General features: G+C 40.2%; 1 protein-coding gene across 1 annotated transcript in view; it reads left to right on the forward strand.

The window, feature by feature from the left end:
• The window catches only part of rpl21 (ribosomal protein L21), a 260187-nt gene that overhangs the window by 23411 nt on the left and 226206 nt on the right, over positions 1–10570 (forward strand). The window lies entirely within an intron of this gene.

Below are 10570 nucleotides of genomic sequence, written 5' to 3' on the forward strand. Positions count from 1 at the left end.
GTGAACGGTAGGTTGTAAAACTTTAACAATGGCTAAATACTACATCAAACTCTTTTATTTTTTTTATAAATCCCTTAATAAAATCACACTGCCTCTGAGCCAAAATGATTTGTATTAATGAGCCATTTATGCAGTTTCTATAGTCTTTATCTATTTATTTAGTCTCTTTTTCTTTATCTCAGTTTTATTGGCAGTCATAGCGTTATAGTCTCTAACAGCTCTTACTGCACACCAGCAAGGTACAGTAGGTGTTTCCAATACAGTGGCCACGAAGTGCACAGTGATGGGCTTATAGACTCAAGGCTTTGAATGTGAGTCTGAGAGATGAGCTTTCATCTGTAAGGTATTATTCGCTTCCACAACGGTGAGTTAACGCATATGGGAACGGATGAAAGTGTGTGCCGAATGAGTGTGTGTGCATGCTTGTGTGTGCAGGGCTGCAGCTCGTTAGTCACGATCGTTAAAGTGCGCCTGTTTTACGGTTTCGTTGGCACTGCCTTCAAAGCTCCGGCACCACCTTTCATCTCTCCCTCACCTGCTCCGCCCATGCCCACAAGGAAAAGAAGTGTAAGGAAGAAAGCATCCCCCCAACACACACACACACACCACTAACACATGCACACACCTCACACGTGTGTGCTCTCACACACCTCGGCCGTGGCTTTGACACTGTGGGGTGTGTGTGTGACCCCTTGGCCTAGCCCATATACCTGTGGACCCTGAGAGACGAGCTTTGGGGCCTAGATAAGAACCAGATGTGCTCGAAGTGAGCGTGTGCGAGGGTGCCCGTGGGTGTGATGGGGCTGGCGTAACCCTTTGTGACCCCAGGGCCGACAGCCCTGCAGGCAGGAAGGGCCCGCAATCGGCTCCAGCTGTGACCCGCCTCCCCGCCGTTCATCAAGACAAACTGTTTTTAAACGCCAAACAGCTTTCACTGCCTGCAGCCCCAAAAACACCCTGCAGTGGGGCAACACTGCAGAGAGAGAGAGAGAGAGAGAGAGAGAGAGAGAGAGACAGAGAATTTTAACTATTAGAAAAGGATGCAGTACATTCTGATATTCTAAAGTTCATCATGATTGACTTAGTTGTGACTCTTCATGACATTTCATAAAAAATATTAGAAATGAGAAATTATTTAATGAATCACGATTCTCAAATTGCATCACAATTTGACTCCTTTATTATTTCTTTATTAATCAACTGACTCAGTTCACCATGAATTTCTCACTTCAACTACCTACATAAGGTTCAATTATGACTTTAATTGTGATTCTATGTTAAATGATTTAATAATAATGATTCATGATTCATGATGATTCCTCAATTATGATTCTTTATGAAATTATTGAATGAATCATGATTCTCAAATCACATTACGATTTGATTATATTATGATTCTTTTTGACTCAACTGACTCAATGTACCATAAATCTCTCACTTCAACAGCTTACATACGATTCAATTATGACTTTAATTGTGATTCTATATGAAATTATTTAATTAATCACAAAATTCATATCTCACCAAAATGTGACTCAATTATGATTCTTCATTCAATTATTAACTGAATAATCAATCTTGAATTTAAATCATAATTTGACTCAATGATGGTTTGTTTCTGAAATGATTCAATACATCATACAATCGCAATATCATGAACTGACTGAATTGTAATTCTTAACAAAATTGAATAAACATCAAATTTCATTATGATTCGACTCAATTAAGATTCTCAGATCTGACCAGATTGAGTCAATCATGACCCTTTCACTAAATTTAATGCATTATACAATCCCACATTTGACCACAATTTGACTCAATTTTGATTCTTCATGAATGATCCAAATGTCAAATGCCAATTCTCCATGATTTAATTCTCCAGATTTAATTCAATTCTTCTGCCATGATTTAGTTTATTTGTAAAAATACACTGGATGCAGAAATGAGACAGGGGGAACTATTTAAAAAGTGAAGTTGGCCAACACAAACTTTATAACTTAATATTATTTCTATTCTATATCTAAATCAGTGCAGCTGAATCGTCACCTTCAGGTTGTGAGAGTTTCTTTTGATCTGTGTATTTTTCAACACTCAGCACTATAAGTAGGACTGGTTTAAGCAAATGCACGTCTCCAAGCCCTTTAGATTTCACGTGGCTAACCTCAGGCACATTGACTGAAGAGCAAGCTGCAAGACAAAGAGAGGGGTGATGGGAGGGAGGGTTAGAAGGTGAAGAAGAAAGAGAAGAAAGAGAAGAAAGGGAGGGGAAGGGAGGGGGGGTTAAAGGTAAAGGTGAGAATGGAGCCAAGACGATGAAGTGAAGTGGAGGGAAGAGATCATAAATCAAGCCAGGCCAGTGTGAGCGTCTGGATCTACTCATGTTTCATGCAAACCGTTCTGCTGTGGTCTGCCGAGATTTGTCTATGCTGTTAGGAACTTGGCTCATGTCCATCAAGCCTACTGCTCATCAAAACTGTCGCCATGCCGCCAGCGTATCGTTTTGATGAATCTAGATTACTGTTGTGCTCAATTATGTTAAGAAAATGTATCTAGACCCCCTACTCTAGCATTCAACTGCACACAGAGCTTGCATTACCTGCATAGAAAAGTGCTGCAGCTAGAACGAGGTGCTCTGAAACAGCCACATGTGAGCCTAAGGCTACCATGCACAATGCCAAGTATGAGCTAGGGGGCATAAAGTCTCCCAGCATTTGGATGGGGAGCAGTGGAACTGAGCTCTCTGGAGTGATGGAGCTCCATCCATTACCAGCACCTTTGGGATTGATGATTGGGTTTGTGATCCAGTACTTTGTAAAGCCAGATTCCTGGCCTTACTAATGCTCTTGTGGGACTAATGCAGTCAAATCCTCACAACAACACTCCAACAGCAAAGATGGGGTCAAACTTCTTACAAATAGCCTCAGTTGGATAAACAGTATATTATTAGAATCATTAGAACCCTGATTTGCTTTGAATGATATTAAACTGAGTAGATGGGCCTCCGTCACAGTGATGAGCGTGTCCCCAAATTCACATGGAGCCACCTCACATTCCTGCTTGCCTCATTCTGCTATCAGCAGTTCTTACCATCAAACTAAGCTCCCCCTTTCACAGGCCTGTCTACTCTCTCTTCTTCCCCTGATTTTCCCTCCATCTTGTTCTTTCTGCTCCTGCATTCAGGATGAGCGGCAGTTAGTTCCCCCTCCACAGGTTCGGGAGTGTGATGGTGTGTGAGAGTGAGTGTGTATATGTGTATGTGTGTGTGTGTGTGAGAGGGAGAGAGAGAGAGAAAAGGAAGAGGGGGGGGGGGTTCTGAGAGTGGAAGGGCCTGCTGGGCCGGATTAAAACCTTGCACCCACAGGGGGGCACCTCCATTCACAACTGACTGATGTCCGTCCCAAATTGATTTATGGAAATGGCCCTTTAATCAATTATGTGTGGAGAGAGAGAGATAGCGAGAGGGAAAGGGAGAGAGAGGGGAACGAGAGCGCTCTGAGGGGTGAGACAGAGTGTAGAAGCGAAGAGAAATGGCCCTGGAGGTGTTGATGGAGTTTGCAGGGGGAGTGGAGGTCGGCGGGTTTTGGCTGTGGTTGTGTGGGGCTGTGCTGCACAGCAGGATTTAACTGCGCTGTGTTTGTGGGGGAATGTGGCACTTTGCAGCAGTTTAGAGTGGGTTATGTTCAGGGCATTTTCAGCAACGTGTACGGATCACAGCTCCATTAATTAGCCTAATTAAAATGTACTGCTTCTATTCGAGTTATATTAGCAACTCCTTAAACTGCAGGCGTTATTATACAGTTATTCATCTTCAGAATGATTTATTATCCAATAACTACAGCGTTACAAAAGTGGGGTTATTAAAGGTTATGTATATATGTATTAGACAATGGCATTTGTACACATTTGTACAAAATTCATAATCATTTTTATACATTTTATTGCAGCCTTTTCTCCTTATATTAAGCATATGATTTCTGTGTTTTATTTAAGGACTGTAATAAATAAAGAATATTCTCTCATTTTTTAAATTGTTATTATTCCCCTGCTTCTTTTATTTACATAATAAAGCACATTGAAATGCATTTGAATATATTTATAGTTTTATTTTTCTTTATTTTAAATTTTTCTGTATGTAATTATCTAAATATAATAATAATACATTACGTACTAATAACCATGCATATTAATAACCTCCCATATATATCATGTGCAGGTACAGATGTTACAATAATGTGACCCATATGTATTATATATACATGCAATTACCTGTTATTACCTGTATATTACCTGTAATTATATATATATATATATATATATATAGTACCTAAATATACTAAGAACATTACATGTGTATTATGTTTTATATTCAAGTACTAATATGTAATAATAATAAGTTCCATTTGTATTTAATTCATGCAATTACCTATACTAGTATGAATGAGACCTGTGTATTACATATGTAAGTACAAACATGTAATAAGCATATGTGAGAATACATACATAATATGTATTATTAATTATAATAATAACAACTGTTGTTATTGTTATCAATATCTTAGATAGTAGATACTTGACACTTTTTTGACATTTTTCAACTTTCCACTCCTAGCATTATGCTTTAGTTACTATGCAGCTCAAACAAAGCCCCATAACTGAGAAGCTGTGTGCTTCCGAATGAGTTTATGGTGTTTTGTTACAGATCCAGGACACACAGGATCTTCTCTCACACTCTTTTGAATAAGAATTCCGCACAGCGGTGCTCCCGCAGTGTTGGGCAGTGTTCGTCAGGGAAGGAGAAAGCCGCTCCAGTGTGCAGCAGTGTTGGTGAATGATATGATATGAGCGTGATGCATGAGTGTGACAGCCTTTCTTTGGCTTTGAGGAGAGCACTTTACAAAGCTCTTGTCAAGCAAGCTCTATTGTGGGTGCTATGATGTAGTTATGGTGTGTGTGAGAGAGAGTGAGAGTGAGAGATAGAGAGAGACAGAGAAAGAGAGAGAGGGGAGCGGAGAGTATGGAGTGTTTTAAAAAGCTCTTGTCATGCTGGCTCTATTGTGTGTGCGACATGACGGGGTGTGTGTGTGTGTGTGAGAGGGGGGGTCATGCTGTGCGCTCGTTTCTCCAGCCTGTCAGGAACTCTATCTGAGCTTCAGCCGGAACTAATCAACTCCAATAGGCCTTCCATTACCCACAATGCACTGCAGTGGGCCGGGGGCCGGTCTGTGGGAACAGAGGGGCAAGAGCAAAAACTCCCCCCATAGTTCACTCACGCATGCACACACACTTGTTTTTCTACAAAGTGAGGATGTGGGGCTATATCTCTGTACAGTTACCAAGTGTATATGTAATACACGCTGTATATATTATACATGTAATCACCCATACATAATATATATATATATGTACCAATATGTTCCATATATATATATATATATATATATATATATATATATATATATATATATATATATACACACACTATAGAGCATATATATGTATATACTTAAAACAATATGGACCTATTATTATTACATATGGGTACACATATCTAATGCACATGGGTCACATTTCTATATTACAATTACCAGTACAAGTACAAAATATGCATAATATTATAATTGTCTACACATAATGTGACTCATGTGTATGTGTATAAGTACCTATATGTAATTATTTGTATGTAATTTGTATTTTTGTATATAAATAATTACCTATATGTAATAAAAGGATGTGCCATATGTATTATAATTATAAGTATCTATATGCATTCCCTGTGCTGAACATGTACAAAAACACACACTCACATGCACACACACACACACTCCTCTACGCCCCCCCCTGCTCTAGCCTGCACCACATACAACACTCCAACTGTTTCACACTGCAGTAATAATAAACACTTGCAATAATATTTTCACAGCAAGCAACAGCCTACCTCAGATCATTGCCCTGCACAGCTGCACCAGACACACACACCATCTCTCTCTCTCTCACTCATGCACACGCACACGCACACACACACACACTCACACAAATGCCCAAATATGTGTACACAATACAATACACACTGCCATGCGCACAAAACACTTCATGTCCTTATACACAGATTTCCCAGTGATAACTGCAGCTCTGTAACTGAGGAGCTTATGATGTGATTGCCTAACAAATGCAGCATCTACAGAAACACTGCTCTATATAAACAACATTAGACAGCAGAGATAAGGATCGGGAACAGTATGATAACAGAACATGCTCCAGTGAAGTGTGGACGCTTTTCAATAAACTCCACGGATACAAGATCACGGCCATCACTCAGTGTCTAAATCAGAGCAAACTGGATTTAAGAAAAAAGAAAAAGGAACACTGTAAGCATCAGTGCAAGAAGAGAAAATAAACTAAAACACCCCGCCCAACCATGAACTCAGTTAAAACACACAAGCCTGGAAGAAAAGTGAAAAAAATGATAAACAACTTAATGGCTGAGTGAGAGAGAGAGAGAGAGAGAGAGAGAGAGAGAGAGAACAAGAGTGAGGGAAAGAGAGACCACTACCCCCTGCTGGATGCCCCCTCTAACTGCATCCTCATTTTCTACAGTTCTGAATGTAGGGATGTAAACAGCAGGAGAATTCCATTTCATGACAATTCAGATTCACAGTTTCTCCATTTTTACAGATTCCATCATTATTTCATGACAAATTAAGAACAACCAAGACCACTTTCAAAGAGATAAGAGTATCAATGTAAAAATCAACAATTGCGAGGCACCTTAATGAGGGTTTACTCAAGATGCAAACTTTTCTGATTACCATTGATAACACTCAAACAGAAAGGTCAGATCAGACTGACAAAAAATGTCTAAAAAAAATCAGCCTAGTTCTAGAACAAGGTCTCCTTAGATAGAGGAAACCAATACTACTATTATATTGGTTAGTCCAGAATATTGTATGGAGTATAGAGAAAGAAAAAGAAGAGCTCAGGATCTGAGGCAATATCACATCATCTGTCAAACATGGTGGAGGCACTGTTAAGCATGGGAATGTGAGGCTGCTAATGAAACTGGGTTACTGGTGTTAACTGAGGATATGGCTGCTGATAGAAGTAGAAAAGTGTACAAAACTGTACTTTCTGCTCAGATTTAGTTAACTGCTGCTTCACACTACAGATAGATAATGACCCAAAACATACCGCAACAGCAACCCAAGAGCCCAAGAGTCAGTCACCTGCTTTTCACTTACTGAAGACAAAGCTGAAAGCAGCAATTTCCAAAAACAACAGCAACTGACACTGGCGGGGTTTATATATAGTATATTCTGAGCTAATCTAAACTGTGACATGATCCAAAAGAAACGTGATACGAAATGCCATAACATTGCTACTATAATCAGTCAATTAATCAACTGAAATCAACTGGTTTTAGTGAGAACAGTGATAGTAGACCATAGGCTTGCAAGCTTCTAGCTAACGAGGCCACGAAGCTAGCAAAGCTACATCTGGTTAAATTGTCTTTAGTATACCAGCAAGAACAAGGTCTTGCACAGGTGGATTCGATTCACAGAACATAAATCCATGGGATTGACATTTCTTCCACACAGGATGGGGTCCCTGGCTGAACAAACGGTTCTTCTATGGCCCTGTGTGAAGAACCCTTTCAGGAACCTATATTAGAAGAGCCCATTAATGATAGATAGATAGATAGATAGATCACTTTATTTATCCCACAGGGAAAGTCAGTTTTTACAGCAGCAAAATCAAACAAGAGAGCAGCATGATAGAGGCATAAAAGCGTAAAAGTGTAAAAGTGATTGTAGTGCAGTAATAATTACATTAATATAATGTAATATACAGAATGAATTATGTGTAATGTAACAGTGCAGTAACAGTAACTACATTAATATAATGTAGTGATGTAAGGCATCCTGGGGTATCATTACAGTATAGAGTTTAAAGTGGCAGTGCAGATGACAGAGCTGTGTGGCAGTACATACTGATGAACAGAAAAAGTGTCCGATTGAGAAACAGCGGGACTGTTCTATTAGTACACTCAGTGCACAATAATGTCCCGGCACAGTGACGAGGCGTTGTACAGCGAGATCGCTGTTGGGAGAAACGATCTCCTGTACCGTTCCTTACTGCTGCGGAGCTGAAGGAGCCTGTTACTGAAAGTGCTCCGCTGCTTGACCAGTAGATCATGGAGGGGGTGGGAAGTGTTCTCCAGAATGGCAGTGAGTTTGCTCAGAGTCCTCCTTTCTACAACCACCTCAAAGCCTTCCAGAGAGCAGCCCAGGACTGAGATGAGACACTACTTTTAGGCGGACTTCTTTAGGTCACTGTCCACTTAAACAAACTAGTCAGATCTCAGGCCGCTTAGTGTTTGCATGTGTGTGTGTGCATAGCGTGAAGTGGGAATGAGAGTGTGTGTGTTTGTGTAGAGGGTGAGAGGTCTGCTCATATAGCTCTTCAGTGGAGGTGAAGTGGGAGCGTTTTTTAAATGTGTTAAGAAAAGCCCGGGCAGCACCCGCCCTCATATCAAGTGTGTTTCAATGAGTGTGCCAGTCAATGAGTATGTGTGTGTTTAAGTATGTGTGAATGAGTGAGTGTGTGTTGGGAGGAGGGGGTGAGAACAAGAGTTTGTGAGTGTGTGAGACAGAGAGAAAGAGAGAGAGAGTGTGTGTGTGTGTGTGTATGTGAGGGCAAAGGAATGAATGCGTTTTCTGGACGGATGAGTATGAGTGTGAGAATCGATTCTGAGTCAATAAACACTCACACTTTTAACCGTTAAAGGGCCCATTCTCTATATTTGTCCTGTATTTTTTTTTTGTATTTTATTCCCCAATCTCCAATTATGACATGTGTGTGGGTTTAGGTACCTAAATCACTTATTATTGTTATTTCAACTAATCACTTTCCACCCTCTTCATTATCCCTTCCCATTAAAAACACTATTACTGTTACTGTGCCTTTAAAAGTCATGTAGGTAAATAATCTCTTTTCTTATTGGCTGCCCTGTTTTGTGCCACATTGAAGAAGCAGTCCGGAGATAAGTTTGCAACATGCTTATAACTTTAGTGGGGGTAATTTTATATAATCCATACATGGAAACTAAGCTGAAACAGACAATTTCAATGAATTGTTTTTGTGATGTCACAAAAAAAAACCAAAATATATATCTGTCCATACAGCCAATAGCAGTTTAGCCCTGCTTTTTCACACTGAAGTTATAAGGAGTGTTTCAGCCTGAAGCACTTTCTGAAAGAGGCAGTGAATCCTGAGCCATGCCACTCTGCCATCAGCAGCCTGAGTCTGAGAGAGCACAATTGGTCTAGCTGGTGCAGTGGAGCTGGGGACTCGATGCTTTCCTTCTAGTGTGTCGGCTACCTGGCTGTGCTGCATTGACAGCAGTGGCTGGCTTCGCATGTAATGGAGGAGACATGTTAAGTCCTTACCCTCCTAGTGTCGGGAGCATTGCTAGTGCTAAGGGGAGTTACAAATGGGTGGGTTAATTGCTAGTGCCAAATTGGGAGAAAAGGAGAAGAAAAAAAACAACTGTAATTACATGCTACATAAAACTCTTTGTTATTATTAAATAATGATTATTTATGCCCTTTAAAATACTTCCATCCACTTAAGAACAGACTGAGCTTTACTATTACTATGTCATTTGTGTTACATTTACTCAAGTAAAGCAATAATAATGATGTGAATAATGATGAATTTATTAATGCTCATTTTGATTTGTCAAAGCTATTCAAAGACTATAGTGTATTTTTGAACCAGAAAAAAAATTCAACACATAAAATAGAAATGAAATCAAATTCAAAATCTTGGCATTCTCTGAAAGTAAATCATGATAATCATAATCTGTGGACTAACATGCTGCAGTGGTCATGGGTGTGAGAGTGAGGAGGTATTTTAATGTTCGTGTGAGTGTGTGTGTGTGTCTATTGACTCTTGAATGGCTGAAATAAAGGCAAGCACATGGGAATGGGCTCTTGGCTCTCAGCGGGACGCTGCATTGAGAGGCACTGGGGCGGGGTTAATCCCCTATTCACCCACTCCTCCACTCAGCCATCCCGGCACAAAGAGCCCCGCCCCGCGCTCGCTGTGTTTCCGTGACGACCCCTAACCTGGCATTTTGCGCTGCAATTCCCAGCCACTTTATGAAAGCACACAGTTATTATGTGCAATATTTACCTCTTTTGATCGGCCCGCTGGCCCATTGTGGAGGCCGAACAAACTCGAGTGCTCTCCTGCTTTAATGCCGGCAGGGGGAAGTGGACAGGACCTAAAAACCTGCTTAAATAATCAGGCCAAGGCTGAGCCGGCCACTCACGAGCCCAACAGGTCTCTGGCATGTAAAGGACACCAGGTTTAACCCTTAGAAGTCGAGAATTATTACTATTATTTTTATACTATTCACATATTTGATGAGACCATTTTAAAACGAACTGAATTCACATCTGATTTGCTGGATCAACAGATTCCAAACTGCAGTTCTGACTCTTTCAGTTTCTTATAATGTTGAGAATTTACAAAAACATGGAAAAAAATAAAGATGGAGCAAAAAAAAGAT

This window comes from Salminus brasiliensis, chromosome 1, assembly GCF_030463535.1.
Source record: "Salminus brasiliensis chromosome 1, fSalBra1.hap2, whole genome shotgun sequence".
Classification (NCBI taxonomy): Eukaryota; Metazoa; Chordata; class Actinopteri; order Characiformes; family Bryconidae; genus Salminus; species Salminus brasiliensis.